The sequence below is a fragment of the Solanum verrucosum genome, unplaced genomic scaffold (assembly GCF_900185275.1).
Source record: "Solanum verrucosum unplaced genomic scaffold, falcon-dt-bn FXZP01000278.1, whole genome shotgun sequence".
Taxonomy (NCBI): Eukaryota; Viridiplantae; Streptophyta; class Magnoliopsida; order Solanales; family Solanaceae; genus Solanum; species Solanum verrucosum.
The window spans coordinates 2,373,886-2,392,767 of NW_026020332.1; the positions used below are offsets into that span (position 1 = coordinate 2,373,886).

An 18,882-nucleotide genomic window follows, 5' to 3' on the forward strand; every position below is an offset into this window, starting at 1 on the left:
TTACAATAAAATAAGATAGAGACCAAGAATTTTGATTATGCACTAAAAAGTGTTACTAATTTGCAGTGGGACAATAAACCGTTATAGTTAATTTATGACAATTAATTTAACCCCAACAAATTGATGACTAAATAAGTTTTAAAAAATTATTCTTAAAAAATGCAAATAGTCAACCTCCGCAACATAATTGTAACAAAATTATTATTATTAAATCATAAAAATATAATTGTGATCCAAACTACCTGCAATTCGTTATTTTATATATATATATATATATATATATATATATATATATATATATATTTTACTACATTTGTTGCAAATATTAAAATCTAATTATTATCTACTAATTAACATGTAGACCTCATAATCATACCAAAAAGGTATATTAACAATAAAAATATGAGCATATTATAACAACACAAGTATATCATCATAAAGCAACATCACTAGTCTTACTAACTAAATTAAATACAATATTCAGTCCAATCATTCTAACATCTGTTTTAAGTGCACAATCACATTATCATAATATCTAATTCAATTATGAGAAACTTTAATAATTTCAATAAGATTATTCCCCGCGAATAATCTTCTTGTGTCCATGGGTGATATGCATTCTCTAGCTAAATCACTTGTGTGACTATCCAATTTAGGACCGTGACCAATGCTAATGAGTAGGATTCAAAGCAAGTCTTAACAATAATTTACATAAAATTGGGCATATTTTCCATGTTTAGGGCCTATCTAAAAATATTCCTGTCTTAGAATTCAATAACGTATCCAACCAATATCACCAAAACAAGCCATAATAATCATCAACATTCTATTCGAAATATAATAATACTAGATCCATCTCCAAATTTGAAAAGAAATCTAATACTAGTCACAAGCCGATAACGAAGAAAGAATACACATGAAAGTTATGAAATGACTAATGAAGCAACTCTAAGAGTTTATAAGAAAAGGACGATATCAAATAGATAACTTCTTGCCCGCGCAAAGCAATTCTCGCTAACCAAAAATCTGTCAACTCATGCAATCTAGCTAGAGAAAGCCTTATCGACGTCACTTGTAATCTCCGTAATAAAATATAATAGGGAGTGAGTCGCTAGCTCAATCAGTAATTACAATTAACCACAAACGTTTATAATAATAAAAAATATAATGAAATAAATGCCCTTTTCAGAAATGGTAACAATAATCAATCTTGTTTTGTTTCATGTAAGAAGAACTCAATTAACAATTCAATAATAAAATCGATAAATTTACTAAGGATATGACTGAATTTTCAATGATCTCTGATCAACCCCCAGATTTACACAGAAGTCCTTTGCACTGTTAATAGATTATTATCTTTTTGATAAAGTTAATTAATTTTTCTCTATATTATAGTACTAAAATTCATAAAATGATACGAAAGTCAAAAACTGAAATGCATATTATTGAGGAATATGCAAAGAGCATTGCCAAGTCTTGAGAACTAGTTAATTAGTTTGCAGAATTAGTTGTTAGGCTGATTAGTTGAGTTGGTTATTCCTAATACAGCTGTCAACATTCTATTGGTCCATTGGCACTGTTAGTTAGTATAGTTGTACATATATATAGCTGAATGTGAACTTGTAATTCATTCATTGAGTGCATAAGAAATAAATGCAATAGTTCTCTCTCTATAAACTACTCTCTTCCATTTTCATAGAAGCAAGTAGATTGAAAACAATCAGAATATTATCATGGCATCAGAGCGGGAGTACGATTTTTGAAAATTTACAAGTTTCCTTTTCACAATTGAATCAACAGATCTGAAGAGGCAACAATGGCGAGCAAAATCGACCATAATCATCCTCTGTATCTGTCACCTTCAGATGTACCAGGTGCAGTGCAAATTGGCATTCAACTCACAGGAATGGAGAATTTCACTTTATGGAGCAGAGCAATGGAGCTGACTCTGCTGACTAAGAACAAATTGGGCTTTGTTGATGGTAGCATCAAGCGAGAAGGATACACTGTTGATGCTGAGAAAAAATAGTGGGATCGATGTAACGCGATAGTGCTTTCATGGCTAATGGGAAATGTGATCAAGGAATTGGTGAGTGGAATCCTTTTTTGTTCAAATGCAGCATTGGTATGGAGTGATTTAAAGGAACGATTTGATAAGGTAAACATGTCCAGAATTTTTCACCTACATAAAGCAATTGTTACACACACCCAAGGTACTTCCCCTGTCTCAGTCTATTACTCTAAATTAAAGGATCTATGGGACGAATTTGATTCGATTGTTTCCCATCTCTCTTGTAATTGTGCGAAATCTAAGGAGTATATGAATAGTATGTTTAGGCAGAAACTTCTACAATTTTTTATGGGCTTAAACGACAACTATAGTCATGCTAGAAGTCAGATCTTAATGATGAGTGAACCACCTACTATAAATCAGTGCTATGCAATGATAATTCAAGACGAAAGTCAACGAGAATTAAGTAGTGATTACTATAACATTGGGGGCCAAACCGATCCGACTGCATTATTCACTACCAAGCCTGGGGGAAGTAGTTTTGGAAATCAAGGATCTCGAGGTCCTGGATCTGGAGGATATGATAGTTTTCGAGGTCAAAGGAATGGGAAAATTCATAGACCACAGAGAGGAAGTTACCTGTACTGTGATCATTGTGACATGAAAGGTCACAGTCGAGCTGATTGTAACAAATTGAAGTATTGTACTCATTGTCATAAGCATGGCCATTTGAAAGAAGTTTGCTACCAGTTGATAGGCTATCCTATCAGTTATAAAGGGAAGAAAATAGCAAACCTTGTGACATCAGATTTTGGAGATCATCCTCACATTCCAGGAGGTATGACTGATGGTTACTTAAATCCTATGTCCCAGATGCAACAACTCAGTGGAGGGAGTACAAACCAGATGCCACAACAATATGGTATTAATTCAGGACTTGGAGCTGGATCAATTCCATACATTGCACCAAACCAATACAATCAAGTCCTCCAAATGTTGAATAAACCATTGATCCATGATGCAAGTGCTGCAAATTCAGCAAACAGCAGTGCCAATATAGCAGGTATTTTTGCAGGCAAATCTATATCTATTCCCTCAACCTCCAGTTTCAATTGGATTGTTGATAGTGGGGCAACTGATCATATTATTGGGACTGAGAGCTTATTGAATCATGGATTAACAGTGAAAAGTTCATGCCAGGTACAGCTTCCAAATGGTGACTCAGCTAAGGTCACACAATCTGGATGCTCTCAACTACAAGGAGGTGATGTAGTTAAAAATGTATTATGTGTACCAGAATTTAATTTCAATCTTCTCTCAGTGGCAAAACTGACTAGACAACTGAATTATTGTGCTATTTTTTACCCTGATTTTTTCCTTCTTCAGGATCTCTTCACTGGGAAAGTGAAGGAGATTGGTGAAGAACATGGTGGTCTATACATCCTAAAACCTCATCAACTATTAGACACTGGCCAACATAGAAGTTTTGCTACAGCTTCAAAAGACTCTGATGAGGGTGATGTCTGGCATAAGAGACTAGGACACATTCCTATGAGTGTGATTAGAAAAATAGATATGTTTGCAAATAAAAAGGACTTTACGCTACAATGTTGTGACATTTGTCCTTTAGCTAGACAAGTCAGATTGCCATTTCCTATTAGCAGAAATAGAAGTTCACATTGTTTTGACCTAATTCACATGGATGTATGAGGACCCTACAGAGTTGCAACTCATAATAAAATGAGGTTTTTTCTTACTTTGGTTGATGATCACTCTAGATGGACTTGGATTTATTTGATGCATCTTAAGTCTGATGTTTCTACCATATTGAAACAATTTCTTAACATGATTCAAACTCAATATAATATCCAAGTCAAATTTTTTAGGTCAGACAATGGTGGAGAATTTTTTAATGCACAAATGAGTGAATTATTTATTTCTCAAGGAATCATTCATCAGAGTTCCTGTCCACACACACCTTAACAAAATGGTGTAGTGGAAAGGAAACACCGACACATTATGGAGACAGCAAGAGCCATCAGATTTCAAGGGCATATTCCTATCAAGTTCTGGGGAGACTGTGTCTTAGCTGCAGTTCACATCATTAACAGGGTTCCTTCAACTGTATTGAGCAACAAGTCCCCTTTTGAAATATTGTTCAACAGACGACCAGACTTGTCATATATGCGAATCATTGGATGCTTGTGTCATGCAACAATTTACAAAGGACAGATAAGTTTGGTCCAAGCTCTATCAGATCAGTCTTTATGGGTTATGGGACCTCACAAAAGGGTTACAAATTGTATGATCTTCAAAATAAAATTTTCTTTATTAGTAGGGATGTTATTTTCAATGAATCTGTTTTTCCCTTTCAAACTCATGTGAATGATGGCTTACGGGATATTATACCACCTGATGACTCTTAGGTTCCTGCTCAATTACCTTTGACTATCATCCCTGATGCACATCCTTCTAATGTTGAAGAATACCACAATGATCCTGTTCTAGAGGATCCAACACTTGATCTTCCTACACAAATGCACACTCCTGCTATCACTGAGGAACCTGTCATGAGTTCCACAATAGGCAGAAGACACTCCAACAGGTCTTCCAGACTTCCATTGTGGCAAAAAGACTTTGTGACTGTCACTAAGTCAAAATCACAGTCCCATTGTCTGTATTCTCTTGCAGATAGTATTGACTACAACAGCTTGTCTCATACATATCAAGGTTACATTGCCAACATCTCAGTTGACATTGAGCCTCAGTTTTACCATCAAACTGTTAAAGACAAGAGATGGATAGCAGCCATGAAAGAAGAAATACAAATGCTTGAGGACAATAAGACTTGGGAGATAGTGTCACTCCCTCCTGGGAAGAAGGCTATAGGATGCAAATGGGTGTACAAGATTAAGTACAAGGCAGATGGTGCAGTTGAAAGATTTAAGGTCAGGCTAGTGGCCAAAGGTTACAATCAGCAAGAAGGGTTGGATTACCAGGAGACATTTTCTCCAGTTGTTAAAATGGTAACAATAAGGACAGTCCTCACTCTAGCTACAACCAAAGGGTGGGATGTTCAACAAATGGATGTATATAATGTTTTTTTACAAGGTGACCTGGTAGAGGAGGTGTATATGCAGATGCCTCAAGGATTCATTCATGAGCACACTGGAGTTCAACCTGTCTGTAAACTCCTTAAGTCACTCTATGGTCTTAAGCAAGCTTCAAGGCAATGGAATGTGAAATTGACTCAAGCATTGATGGCTGCTGGTTTTCAGCAAAGTCACTTGGACTATTCTTTGTTAATCAAGAAGTCAAGTGTAGGCATTGTGATTGTTTTGATCTATGTTGATGATTTGTTGGTCACTGGTAGTACCACTGAACTGATTGATGACACTAAGCAAATTCTGAAAAACAACTTCATGATCAAAGACCTAGGACCATTAAAATACTTCCTAGGGATAGAATTTGCTAGGAACAATGAAGGATTTCTTATGCATCAAAGGAAATATGCATTAGAGATCATTTCAGACTTGGGATTAGGAGGATCCAAGCCTGTATCTACACCTGTTGAAGTAAATGTGAAGTTGACTACATTAGTTTTTGACAAGCTTATGGGGTCTTCTTCTGATACAGTACTACTAGATCCTGGTGAATACCAAAGACTGGTTGGGAGGTTGCTCTATCTTACTGTTACAAGACCTGATTTGTCTTATGCAGTTCAGACCCTTAGCCAATTCATGAATGCTCCAAAAAGATCCCACATGGATGCTGTTATAAGAGTTGTGAAATACATTAAACAGGCCCCAGGTTCAGGCATCCTCCTAGTTGCTCAACCAAATGGATCTCTTCATGTTTTTTGTGATGCTGATTGGGGATCCTGTCTTGACACAAGGAGATCCATTACTAGTTATCTAATTAAATTTGGGGAGTCTCTCTTGTCCTGGAAGTCCAAGAAACAACCCACTATCTCCAGGAGTTCTGCAGAGGCAGAGTACAGGAGTATGGCCTCGGCTGTAGCTGAAGTAACATGGTTAACTGGTCTTTTTAGAGAATTGGATATGCCAATTGTTATGCCTGTTGTAATTCAGTGTGATAGCACAGCTGCTATTCAAATTGCCTCTAATTCTGTCTTTCATGAGAGGACTAAACATATTGACATTGATTGTCATTTTATTAGGGAAAAGATTCAAGGAGGTCTTGTGACCATTCAGTACTTGCCTACTTCTGAACAGCCTGCTGATGTGTTGACTAAAGGTTTGGGACGAACACAACACGAGTATCTTGTGTCCAAGCTTGGGATGAAGAACACCTTCATAACCCCTAGCTTGAAGGGGGGTATTGAGGAATATGCAAAGAGCATTGCCAAGTCTTGAGAACTAGTTAATTAGTTTGCAGGTTAATTAGTTTGCAGAATTAGTTGTTAGGCTGATTAGTTGAGTCGGTTATTCCTAATACAGCTATCAACATTCTATTGGTCCATTGGCACTGTTAGTTAGTATAGTTGTACATATATATAGCTGAATGTGAACTTGTAATTCATTCATTGAGTGCATAAGAAATAAATGCAATCTCTTCCATTTTCATAGAAGCAAGTAGATTGAAAACAATCAGAATATTATCACATATTACTAACTTTCTATGAAGCCCCTCTAACATAACTTGAAACTACATGCAGGGACAAGACCCTATCATACCTTTAACACACTACATCATAAATGATCTTTAGCAGCAATTAATTAATGTTAATAGCTTAATTGCCGCTAAATATATATATTTAGCGGCAATTAGCATTCTTTGCGAATGTCCCTAAAACCTATAGAGACAATGGATCCAATGACATTTAACTACTACCGGTATAGACTTTAGCACTCTTTATTAATGTGTATATTTATTGCCGCTAAAAGTTATTTTTATTGTTGTGACATGATATATTAAAATATCATAAGGACTAATCCCTAGGAGTAAAGTGAACAAAAGTCATTTAGTTTTCTCAAGATAATATATAATCACTCAAACTGATAGGCAAAACCAAAAATCTAAGCGACAATTAATAGTCACATACACTCAAGAACAAGTTAAGCTTAAGATAATAGAGGAGGAATACTTTGTTCATTTCTAAAGATATTTGTTGGATCAATTTTTGTCTTGATTTTCACCAATCTATCAAAGTTGTTCTTGAAATATTTCACTCCCCAAATTCTTGCTTGTTCATAGCTTGTGTTTCCATTAATATTGTTCACTCCTATATCAAGATCTCTATAGTTGAAATAAGCAGCTCTAGGAGATTTTGATACATACTTAGCCATGTATCGATAAAGTTTTCGACTCCAATCTAAGCTTCTCTTAGAATTTTCCATTTTCATCCAAAAAGCCGCATACTCCATCATGAATATATTTCCAGCTCTATGAGGAAAAGGTGTTTCAGATTCTGATATCTCACTCAACTTTCCTCCATAGGGACTAAACTGTAATTCAACGCCTGCATTTTCGCCCAATTTGTTGTATAGTTTCCATATACCTTCAAGACCCTTTATAGAAATTGGGTGTTGGACATAGTCTGATTTTTCTAGTGTAAATCATTTCATTAAGGGTAAAATAAACATTTTATAGTTAAATTGTTACTTAATATAGAAATGTGTTATTTTTTTGGAACTGACTAAAAATAAAAGTAAGTCACATGGGATATAGAGGGTGTATTATTTTTTTTGTTTTCTATCCAGTTTTAGTGTCTGATATTCACATTCTATTTGCTCTTGAAAATTACTTTGTGTCACCAAGTCCAAAGAAATTTTATCTTTGAATTTCTTATACTATTATCATACTCATTCAAAGTTGTATCACAAAATATAAAACGAATAATCCATGTTAAACATGAGGAAGCATGTGCATCTTTTAATTTGATTGTGACAACAAATTAAAGAAAATCTTTTAGAATTAATTAATATAAACTAAGCTTCTTTAATTTCTCCCTATAAATACAAGTTGTTAATTTTCATTTTCTTCATCATCAAAATTTTCAACAACAAATAAAATAATCAATTATGAGCAGTACTTAACAATCTTTCTCTTTCTCTCAATTTGCCTAATTTCATCATCATGGGCTAACAAAAGTCATGATAACTTTGTTGAATGTCTTTCTCACAAAATTATCAACTCAACCTTATTATCACAAGTCATCCACACTCCTAAGAACTCATCATATTCAACCATTTATAACTCCTTTTTTTCACAAAACCCAAGGATTCTGACTTCAAACCATCAATTATTTTCACACCTACGAATGCATCACAAATCCAGGCAGCTATACATTGCTCCAAGGTACATGACCTACAAATCAGAATTTGAAGCGGTGGACATGACTATGAGGGACTTTCATACATTTCTGAGAACCCCTTTGTCGTAATTGACCTTAGAAACCTAAGATCAATATCCATTGATACCGAGAAAAGGACTGCTTGGATTCAAGCTGGGGCGACCCTAGGGGAAGTTTACTATAGAATCGCTCAAAAACGTAAAAATCTGGCCTTTATTGTTGGGGTTTGCCCTAGTGTTGGTGTTGGTGGACACTTAAGTGGTGGAGGCTATAGCATGATGTCACGAAAATTTGGTACTGCTGCTGATAACATCATTGATGCAAAATTAATCGATGCTAGCGGACAAATTCAGGATCGAGAATCAATGGGTGAGGATCACTTTTGGGCTATTAGAGGAGGGGGAGGGACTAGTTTTGGTCTCGTTATCTCATGGAAAGTGAAATTACTTGATATTCCAGAAAAGGTAACTGTATTCAAAGTCACACGAACGTTGGAACAAAATGCAACTCAACTAATTTACAAATGGCAACATATCGCGGACAAAGTTGATGACAATCTCCTCCTCAGGATCTTCTTGTGGAATACTGAATCTCAACTCAGCCATGGGAAAAAGACTGTCCACGCCTTTTTCTTTACAATGTTCATTGGAGGAGTCGATGATGTCACGCCCCGAGCCTACACCCTGGGCGGGACCGGCACTCGGAGACCATTGCTGGCCCCAAGCGAACCCTTGGCCTGACTTTCTTAACTCAGCGGAAACCTACTCAACAGAATAACTCAGTGCTATGCAGAGACATAAACAACTTAAATGATACATATCTGGCCAAAAAGGCAACTCGAGTCTCAAAATAGAATACTTACATATATACATAGATAAGAGACTCAAAACTAACTGACTGACTGTCTATGAAGCCTCTAAAATACTTAGATGGATGTTGGGACAGACCCCGCAACACCCTAATAAACAAAACTAAGAGAACAAAATAACTGAGCCCTCTGGAAGCAATGAGGCTCACCCCTGACTCTAGAGTGCTCACTGGATCAACGGCGTGCAGAATGCTGATCCTGGGTACCTGCGTCTGCATCATAAAACGATGCAGGCCAACTGGCATCAGTACATGGAATGTACGAGTATGCGAGCTGGACCGCTAAAAACAACTTAAGCTTGAAAAGGGATACAAAAGAGAACTTACCTTGGCTCTGTACAACTCAAGAATAACTGAACTTAATATAAAGCAATGAGACACATGCAATATATAAAGCCTTTGTAACTATTAAAACATGACGTAAAAATCATATTTATAATATCATGAAAATACCATGCTTCCTCTCAAAGTCTACTTGTGCAATGCATGAATGAAGTCCCATACCCCCATCCATACTAAGCAGAACTTATCGAGGAACCAAGCTCTTTTTACTGCTGTGGGAGTTTCTCTAACCGATAACCACCACTATGAAACTAAGTGGTGATACAACGTTTTACCTCACGTTGCCCAAGGACCATCCTATACCTTGCCATCGATATAGGACCTTACTTTAACTTTTGCTTAATGGATCCACTAGCTTAACTTTCGTGATCATCTAAAAAGTATGATCCGAGAAATCCCATGTTTGGCTACATGGTTCTTATGGAGAGTTGAGTTAATATGAACTCGTGTCCCCAACTCGGTGCTCAAGACTACTCCCAAAAATACTTTAGCTCATAAGTGTTTTAAACACATCTTTCTTTAGTTGAGGTAATTATTCAAAACTTAGCCCGAAGGCACTTGAAAACTCTTTCTAAAAAGAACAAATCAAAACCATATTTTTAATATGATCATTGATGACTCGGGATATTCATACTGCTTAAACATTGATGGTATATCTAAAGACCATACTGTTTAAACATTGATGACATACTCGATTTGTCATATCTAATCATATTTTAGAAACTCTTTTGAAAAACTCATCTTTTATTTTTTTTAAAGAGATAGTGCTCAAACTTCTCAAAACTCTTTTGAAAATCTCTGTTTCCTCTCAACTTAGATGTGAAAACACTTATAACTTCCTTGGGAAATACTTAGTTCCCTAATTACTTTTTGAGAAATGAACTCAACTCTTGACTATTGACTTAACTCGAAACTCGATACTCTTTACTCGACTTGAAACTATATGCTCTTTACTCTTTACTAAACTTGGAACTTGAAACTCTTTACTTAGCTTGAAACTCTATACTCTTTGCTTGACTTGAAACTCTATACTTAACTTGGAACTTGAGCCTTAGAATGAAGTTAAAACGTTTAATGAAGACTCTTGAAAAGCTTTAAAGACTTGCTTGGACTTACTTAACTTCTAAGCTTGACTTCACTTGAATTGGAATCTAACTTCACTTGACTTGAATTATGGATTCAAGGACTTGATTGGTGTTTGGAAGGACCCCAAGGTGTTTAGGAATGATTTAGGAATGATTTGGGACAGCCAAACTAAAGAAAATCTTCGAACATAAATTCTGAAAACAGTGGAGTCCGCGTCCTGTCCGCGACGCGGAGAAGATTTTTGTTCACAGAGGGAACAAGTCCGCGACGCGGACGTGCTCCTCGCAAGCTGCCCGACTTTCTCCTTCACGTCTCCAACTCTAAATCCTCTAACCTCAAAGGTTCCAGCCCCAATCACTTAAAAACATGAAGTCCCTCAACATTCAATAGATTTCAACTCAAAACCCCAACCGGAAACAAGTTCCAAATCATCAAGAATCTCAACATTTCAATCAACAACCACAACTAACAACTTTAACAACTTTAACCACAACAACTCACAACTTTAACAACAAAGCCAATCCTTTCTTAATGAATAAAAGGGGTTGGGTGTGTGGGGGAAAGGATCACCCAACACTAAAAGCTCACATACCTTGGTAGGGATCACCCCCGACGAAAATCCACGATGATCTTGGTGGAACTTGTTGATCTCCTCGATTTTCCTCTTCTTCTTCTTCTCCTCTTCTTCTCTTATTCCTCTCTTCTTCACTCTCAAGCCCTAGCCTTCACTCTCTTAGAATGGAACAAAAATGATCCAAAGATCAGCCCTATACAACAATATAATCCCAAAAGAATTGGCTAGGGAAAAGACTAAAATGCCCTTAATGATTCCCGGACGGATTTCCTTGTCAACTGCCCAACTTTCAATGGCCATAACTCGCTCATACGGACTCGGAATTGAGCAAACTCGGTGGCGTTAGAAAGATCATTCCACGAACTTTGCAACCATAACTTGAATTCCACCTAACTCATCCTGAGCTAGAATTTATGGCTGTTCAAAGTTGGCCAAAAATTCACATTTTCCATACTTAGCCAAAATTTCCAAAACTTTAAAATTCTTTCCAAAAAAAATGAAAATTTCCAATCCTAAGCATCTTCAAAGCTATTTCAAATTGTCGGATGTTACAGATGATCTCCTCCATGAAATGCAAGATTGGTTCCCGGAACTAGGGTTAGTGAAGAAAGATTGCATTGAAATGAGTTGGATCGAATCGATACTCTTCTTTAACAGTCTCCCTAGGGGCACATCACCTGATGTGCTACTACATTGGAATAGCTCAACTTATAATGTAGGATTCTTCAAAGGGAAATCAGACTACGTCCAACACCCAATTTCTATAAATGGTCTTGAAGGTATATGGAAACTACTCAACCAATTATCATCAATCAAAAACTCGAACGCCATGTTAGAATTTAGTCCTTGGGGAGGAAAGTTGAGTGAGAAATCAGAATCTGAAACTCCTTTCCCTCATAGAGCCGGAAATATATTTATGATGCATTATGGTGTGAATTGGGGGAATATTGAAAATTCTAAAAGAAACATAGCTTGGAATCGAAAACTTTATCGATACATGGCTAAGTATGTGTCAAAATCTCCAAGAGCTGCTTATTTCACTATAGAGATCTTGATTTAGGAGTGAACAATAAAAGAAACACAAGCTATGAACAAGCAAGAGTTTGGGGAGTGAAATATTTCAAGAACAACTTTGATAGATTGGTGAAAGTTAAGACAAAAATTGATCCAACAAATTTCTTTAGGAATGAACAAAGTATTCCTCCTCTATTATCTTAATTTGATTAGTAGTAATTTATGCAGTTTATTGCGAAGCCATTGTATTACCGGTTTCAAAAAATAAGGCTTTTATGTATTAAATGGAGGCATGATATATCCAGAGAAAATAGTGCATGATAGTTTCATCTATTAACTTCTGCCAAGTTATAGTATTTTTCTTATAATTTTCAAACATTCAAATTTAAAACGGAATAATAAAAAAAAACAACGAAAGTTCATATTTTGTAGACACCAAATAGATTAGGTGCAAAATACAATCGTTCATTGCCTCTGTTGTTTGTCATATGTTGCAAGACTATGAAAACCTGTCCCACTAAATTGAGATAACTGAAAAATGTTTTCTTAAAAAATAATTAATTAGTAGCTATTTACTTCTTCTTTTTTTTAGTTGTTGTTTGGTAAGCTAGTAGAAAATATTATTGATAATATATACACATCCTTGATGAAAAGGGGATTTCTTCGACATATGGCGACTAACTTAGGACGATTTTTCCATGGATCTTCAGAAATTCGGATCATGCACCTGCGGGTTCCATTAATGGGGTGTAACCGCATTGATATTCGATTAAATCCAAATTTTGTGTTGCATGACGATGGTTTTTTTAGCCTCCATCCCTTTTGCTCTTTTGGTGACTCGAACTAGCAAGATTCGGGTTGGAAGTGAGGGGTGCTTACCATCCGAGCAACTCCCTCTCGTCACCCACTTATGATGGTGGCACTAGCTCCCAACATTTTTTTTCTATTTCAGAAGCTCAAACCCAAGTGATAGTAACCATGTCGGCCTACTTGCACTTAAGTTGACAGACTTCAATGGATATGTTTGATCACTAAAGAAGTGTCCAGACTCAAGCTCAAAAAGGAAGAAGATTTGGCCAACCCAATAAAAGAGCCCAAAAAGTTGAATGCTAAAGTCAAAGTTTCAACTTTTAAAAGCTTCCTAGTTTAAAAATTTCATAGTTTAATTAATAAGATATATATATATATATATATATATATATATATATATATATATATATATATATATATGAGAAAGTGTACATGAAGCTAGATTCCCATGAGTGGAATACAAAGAGTGAGTACTAGTATCTATTCTATATTTAGAACTAGAAGGATGATTAGCATAGTACCTATATTACTGACATTACAAAAACTTTTAGTACAAAAAAAATTGTGAACTAATCAATTACAACTTTGTGTATGTGTTGGATGGAGCATGTGCTATAATTCTTGATTTTGTAACCCCTCTTTGACCTGCTTCTTGGAGATCCATAACAAAAATAGGAGGTTGGTTAAATATTCTTATGCTGCCACCATTCATTGAAGAACCAAAATGTGCCATTTTTTCAGCGACTGTATTTTGCTCACTGTACACATGTGCAAATGATGGATCTTTAAGGTGGTTGAGGAGGTGCCTACGATCATCAAAAAATGACATATGAGAGTTAGATGTGTTTTCGATATGTTGAAGAACCTCTTTAACATCTATATTGATTTGTAGTGATGTCAAATAATGAGCTATTGCAAGCTGTAGGCCGTGGAGCAGTGCTAATTAATGCTTTTGTTTGCAAAGGTATATTTGCATTCAATTCTCCTGCAAAACAAATTATCAAGTTTCCTGCAAAATCGTGAAAGACTCCACCAATTCCTTGAGTATGGATATAAGGGCTTAAAGCACAATCAGTTTTTGTTGTTAAGCCCTATATGATATTATTCTAGTGCCAAGTTCTGAATTACTGCAGTATTGGGTTGGGAATATTTGTGCTAAAAGATGCGATCATTTTGGGATTCCCAAAGATGACATAGAATGGAAAAAATTATAATTGAAGTAGGCATAGTATTGTAGTGAGTGTGAGCACTCTTAGTGAAGAGTTGCTTGAGGAAACAATAGGGATCATTGATGTTAAAGAAGTGATAAGTAGTTTCTTTCCCCAGATTTGCATACTTTACAAGTATTTGAAGGGATAATATGAATTTGATGCAGATAATAAGTGTAAGAAAAAAAGTGTAGAAAAGAAAACTCTAATACTGTCGGCAACTTGAGTCCCCTTTGATGGGCAGTAGTGGAGCCAGGATTTTTACTAAAGGGGTTCAAGATCTAAAGAAGTAATTAACATATGAATTAGCTAGGAGAATTTGATATCTACTCTTTATACCAATAATAATAATAATTTTAATCATGTATTTATTAGACGAAGGGGGTTTGAAAGTAACTCCGACGCGAGCCAAACAACAATCGAAACCACCGGATCTCCCAAATCCAAATGCAACCCCAACATGTAGGATAATGGTCGTAAGGTGTCAAAAAAACTCATGCTATTTTTTTTTTGAAAACTAAGTGATTGTAAGAATTATTATTTCAATTAATTTTGAAACAGTTCCGAGAAAAAATATTAATTTCCAAATAAACTAATGTGAATTTTCAAGAATTCATTCTTCATTTAGTTTTGCGTTTTAGGTTCTTGAAAGTTACTTGTTTATTTGTAATATTTATGAACCTATTAATAACTTCTACTTACTGGAAAAAAAATTTCTTTTTAAAACTTTCATCTTATAAATAGTGTTTTTTTTCTTTGAAAAGGCAAACACTTGAAAATACTTTATAAAAATTGAGTGACATTAATCAAATGATGAGATCACTAATTCAAGAATACAAAAGCTACATTCTTGAGTACTACTTATTTTGTGGTTTAATTGAATTTTGAAAATAAAATTGTTATTGATTCTTCTATTTTTGCTCCTGAAAATGACTCTGTGTCACGAAGTCCAAAGTTATGGCTTAGTGTTAATTGAAGTAAACATATGTTTCAAACATTAAAATGGAGTATCAAAGGCTAACTCATTTTTGTTATGGGCAGATCCTCCATTGTTTGTGCAACTGGGAGACTAGAAGCAGACAAAATAGAAACTCTATTTGCTAGGCAAAAAAAGTCAACTAGCTCTAGTAAATTTTATAATACGTATTATATATCCCGCTCTAGTAGTAGTAACACTCTGCCACTTCCTCATATCGATGCATATCAAGCTATAATATATTACATCGTTTAGTACAAAAAAAAGTTTTAAAAATGGAGCAATAGTTGATATCTTAATTTGCTACAACATATATATACGATAAGTAATGGCAAGTAAGCTCATGATTAATTTCTCAAGGTCTAGTCACACAAACTGATAGGCAAAGCCAAGAAGCTAAGCGAGAATCAATAATCAAAGGAAGTTGAACACACTCAAGAACAATAATCACAAACACCAATAAACAAGTTAATTAAGCTTAAGATAATAGAGGAGGAATACTTTGTTCATTCCTAAAGAAATTTGTTGGATCAATTTTTGTCTTCACTTTCACCAATCTATCAAAGTTGTTCTTGAAATATTTCTCCCCCCAAATTTTTGCTTGTTCATAGCTTGTGTTTCCTTTGTTGTTCATTCCTAAATCGAGATCTCTATAGTTGAAATAAGCAGCTCTAGGAGATTTTGACACATACTTACCCAAGTATGTGTAGATCTTTTGACTCCAATCTATGCTTCTCTTAGAATCTTCCATTTTTATCCAATAAACCGCATACTCAATCATGAATATATTTCCAGCTCTATGAGGGAAAGGTGTTTCAGATTCTGAAATGTCACTCAACTTTCCTCCATAGGGACTAACCTGTAATTCAACACCTGTGTTTTCGCCCAATTGGTTGTATAGTTTCCATATACCTTCAAGACCCTTTATAGAAATTGGGTGTTGGACATAGTCTGATTTCCCTTTAAAATATATATGTAGATTACTTGTGGTATTCCAATTTAGTAACACATCAGGTGATGTGCCATTAGGGAAACCGCCATAGAAGAATATTATAGATTCAATCCAACTCATCTCAATGCAATCTTCTTTCATTAATCCTAATTCTGGGAAGCTCTTTTGCATCTCGTGGAGGAGTTCATCTACTCCTCCAGCAAACATTGTAGAGAATATGGCTTGGATACTCCTTTGTCCAGGCTTGAATGGAGATTGAACATTGCTCTTCAGGAAGAGCCTCAGGAGGAGATTGTCATCAACTTTGTCCGCTATATGTTGCCATTTGTAAATTAGTTGAGTTGCATTTTGTTCCAATGTTCGTGTCACGTTGAATACGGTTACCTTTTTTGGAATATAATGTAATTTCACTTTCCATGAGATAATGAGACCAAAACTAGTCCCTCCGCCTCCTCTAATAGCCCAAAAGTGATCCTCACCCATTGATTCTCGATCCTTGATTTGTCCATTAGCATCGATTAATTTTGCATCAATGATGTTATCAGCAGCAGTACCAAATTTCCGTGCCAACATACCATAGCCTCCACCACTAAAGTGTCCACCAACACCAACAGTGGGGCAAACTCCAGCAGGAAAGGCCAATTTTTTACTTTTTTCTGCGATTCTATAGTAAAGTTCCCCTATGGTGGTGCCAGCTTGAATCCAAGCAGTCTTTTTTTTGGTATCAATGGATATTGATCTTAGGTTTCTAAGATCAATTATGAAAAAAGGGGTCTCTGAAATGTATGAAAGTCCCTCATGGTCTGTCCACCGCTTCGAATTCTGATTTGTAGGTCATGTAACTTGGAGCAATGTATAGCTACCTGGATTTGAGATTCTTTGGTAGGAGTAAAAATAATTGATGGTTTGAAGTCGGAGGTTATCCTTAGGTTATCTGAAAAGGAGTTCAAAAGGGTGGAATATGATGAGTTTTTAGGAGTGTGGATGACTTGTGATGAGTTTGAGTTCATAATTTTGTGAGAAAGGCATTCAAGAAAGTCATCATGAGTTTTGTTGGACCATGAATAGGATGATGAAAACCAAATAGAAAGAAAAAGAAAGATTGTAAGCTTAGTCATAATTGTTGGACTAAATGGAAACTAACAACTTCTATTTATAGTTTTACGAGTATTAGTTTTATTCACATGGAAGATGCAGGGGCTTCCTCATGGCTAACGTGGATTATTTGTTTTTATTCTTATTTTTATTTTAGGGTCATAATTATTAATTATTTTTTTGTTTTCTACCCAGTTTTAGTGTCTGGTATTCACATTCTATTTGCTCCTGAAAATGGCTTTGTGTCACTAAGTCCAAAGAAATTTTATCTTTGAATTTCATATACTATTAATATATTATTGCACTCGTTCTATGTTGTATCATGTTAAACATGAGGAAGTATGTGCATCTTTTATTTATTCTGATAACCCGATTCTTATAACCGAGGCATCTGATTAAGTGTGGAGGGATCTCAACTATCCCATCAACAATTCGTGTTGGTAATTCACAACACATTGAATAACATAGTGAGGCAGGAGAGGTTGTGCTGACAATCAAGAACACATCTAGCAAGAAGAAGGAGGTGTTTTACCAACACAAGATATCACTACAAGAAACTGGAATTTTAGTGGCAACAAATGTCACTACAGATAGCAAGAAAGTCGCCTAAAGTTTTTCAGTGGCGACATTACAGTTGTTCCAAGTACTTTCATAACTAAATGTTATTTGTGATGACAATAATAAATTGCCACTAAAAAAGGTGCTGACTGTTGTTAGTGACGACTTCAATAGCCACAAAACATTCTACCTTTAGTAGCAACTCCCATCGCTGCAATGGATTTCATGGCGATATTACTATTTTTTTCAAAAAAAAGAAACTAATGCTATTTGATTTTGAAAACTTTACTTAAATAATATATTTTATTTGATTAATTACCCTTTTAATGTTACCTTTTTATTTATTATCATTGATGACATAACTTTAACTTTAATAACCATTTGATATTTGATACCATTGGAGTACATATATACTCCGGTTGTATCAAGGAAGTATACTCTGGTGGTATCAAGGAAGAAAACTCACTTCAGTGAAAACATTACTAAGTTATTCCTTGATACCATCAAAGTATATAGTATAAAAATACTGATGGTATCAAAGAGTAATTCAATGAAAATACTACTCAACTACTCCTTGATCCCATTAGGTTATATATATACCCTGGTGGTATACCAAGTATGTATATACCCTGATGGTATCAATTTTAACTAAATTTATACTTGATACTACCAGAGTATATATAACTAAATTACTTCTTGATACTATGAAAGTATATATATACTCTGGTGGTATGAAAGAGTTATTTAGAGAAAAAACTACTAATTTACTCTTGATAGCATTAGGATATATATATATACTCTGATTGTATCAAGTATATATATATATATATATATATATATATATATATATATATATATATAAAACCACTACTAATTTACTCCTTGATACCAATGGTATCAAATATTGAATTCAAAATGTATTATAATTATTTTTTATTTTTTTTCTCTTATTAAACGATATTAAAAAGATATATACCTGAATTTCAATATTCAAAAAATTATTCAAATTAGTTTATGTGTTATTATATAAACTATAGTTGTAATACAATTTGAATTCAATATTATACATTGTT

At 34.9% G+C, this 18,882-nt stretch overlaps 1 protein-coding gene and 2 pseudogenes across 1 annotated transcript in view; 2 read left to right on the plus strand and 1 right to left on the minus strand.

The window, feature by feature from the left end:
* LOC125836763 (berberine bridge enzyme-like 13) overlaps positions 1-18,882 on the plus strand; it is a 79,242-nt pseudogene that overhangs the window by 43,464 nt on the left and 16,896 nt on the right.
* The window catches only part of LOC125836756 (berberine bridge enzyme-like 22), a 119,494-nt gene that overhangs the window by 24,992 nt on the left and 75,620 nt on the right, over positions 1-18,882 (plus strand). The gene's annotated exons all lie outside the window — the stretch shown is intronic.
* Positions 7,096-17,274, minus strand: LOC125836762 (berberine bridge enzyme-like 28; annotated as a pseudogene).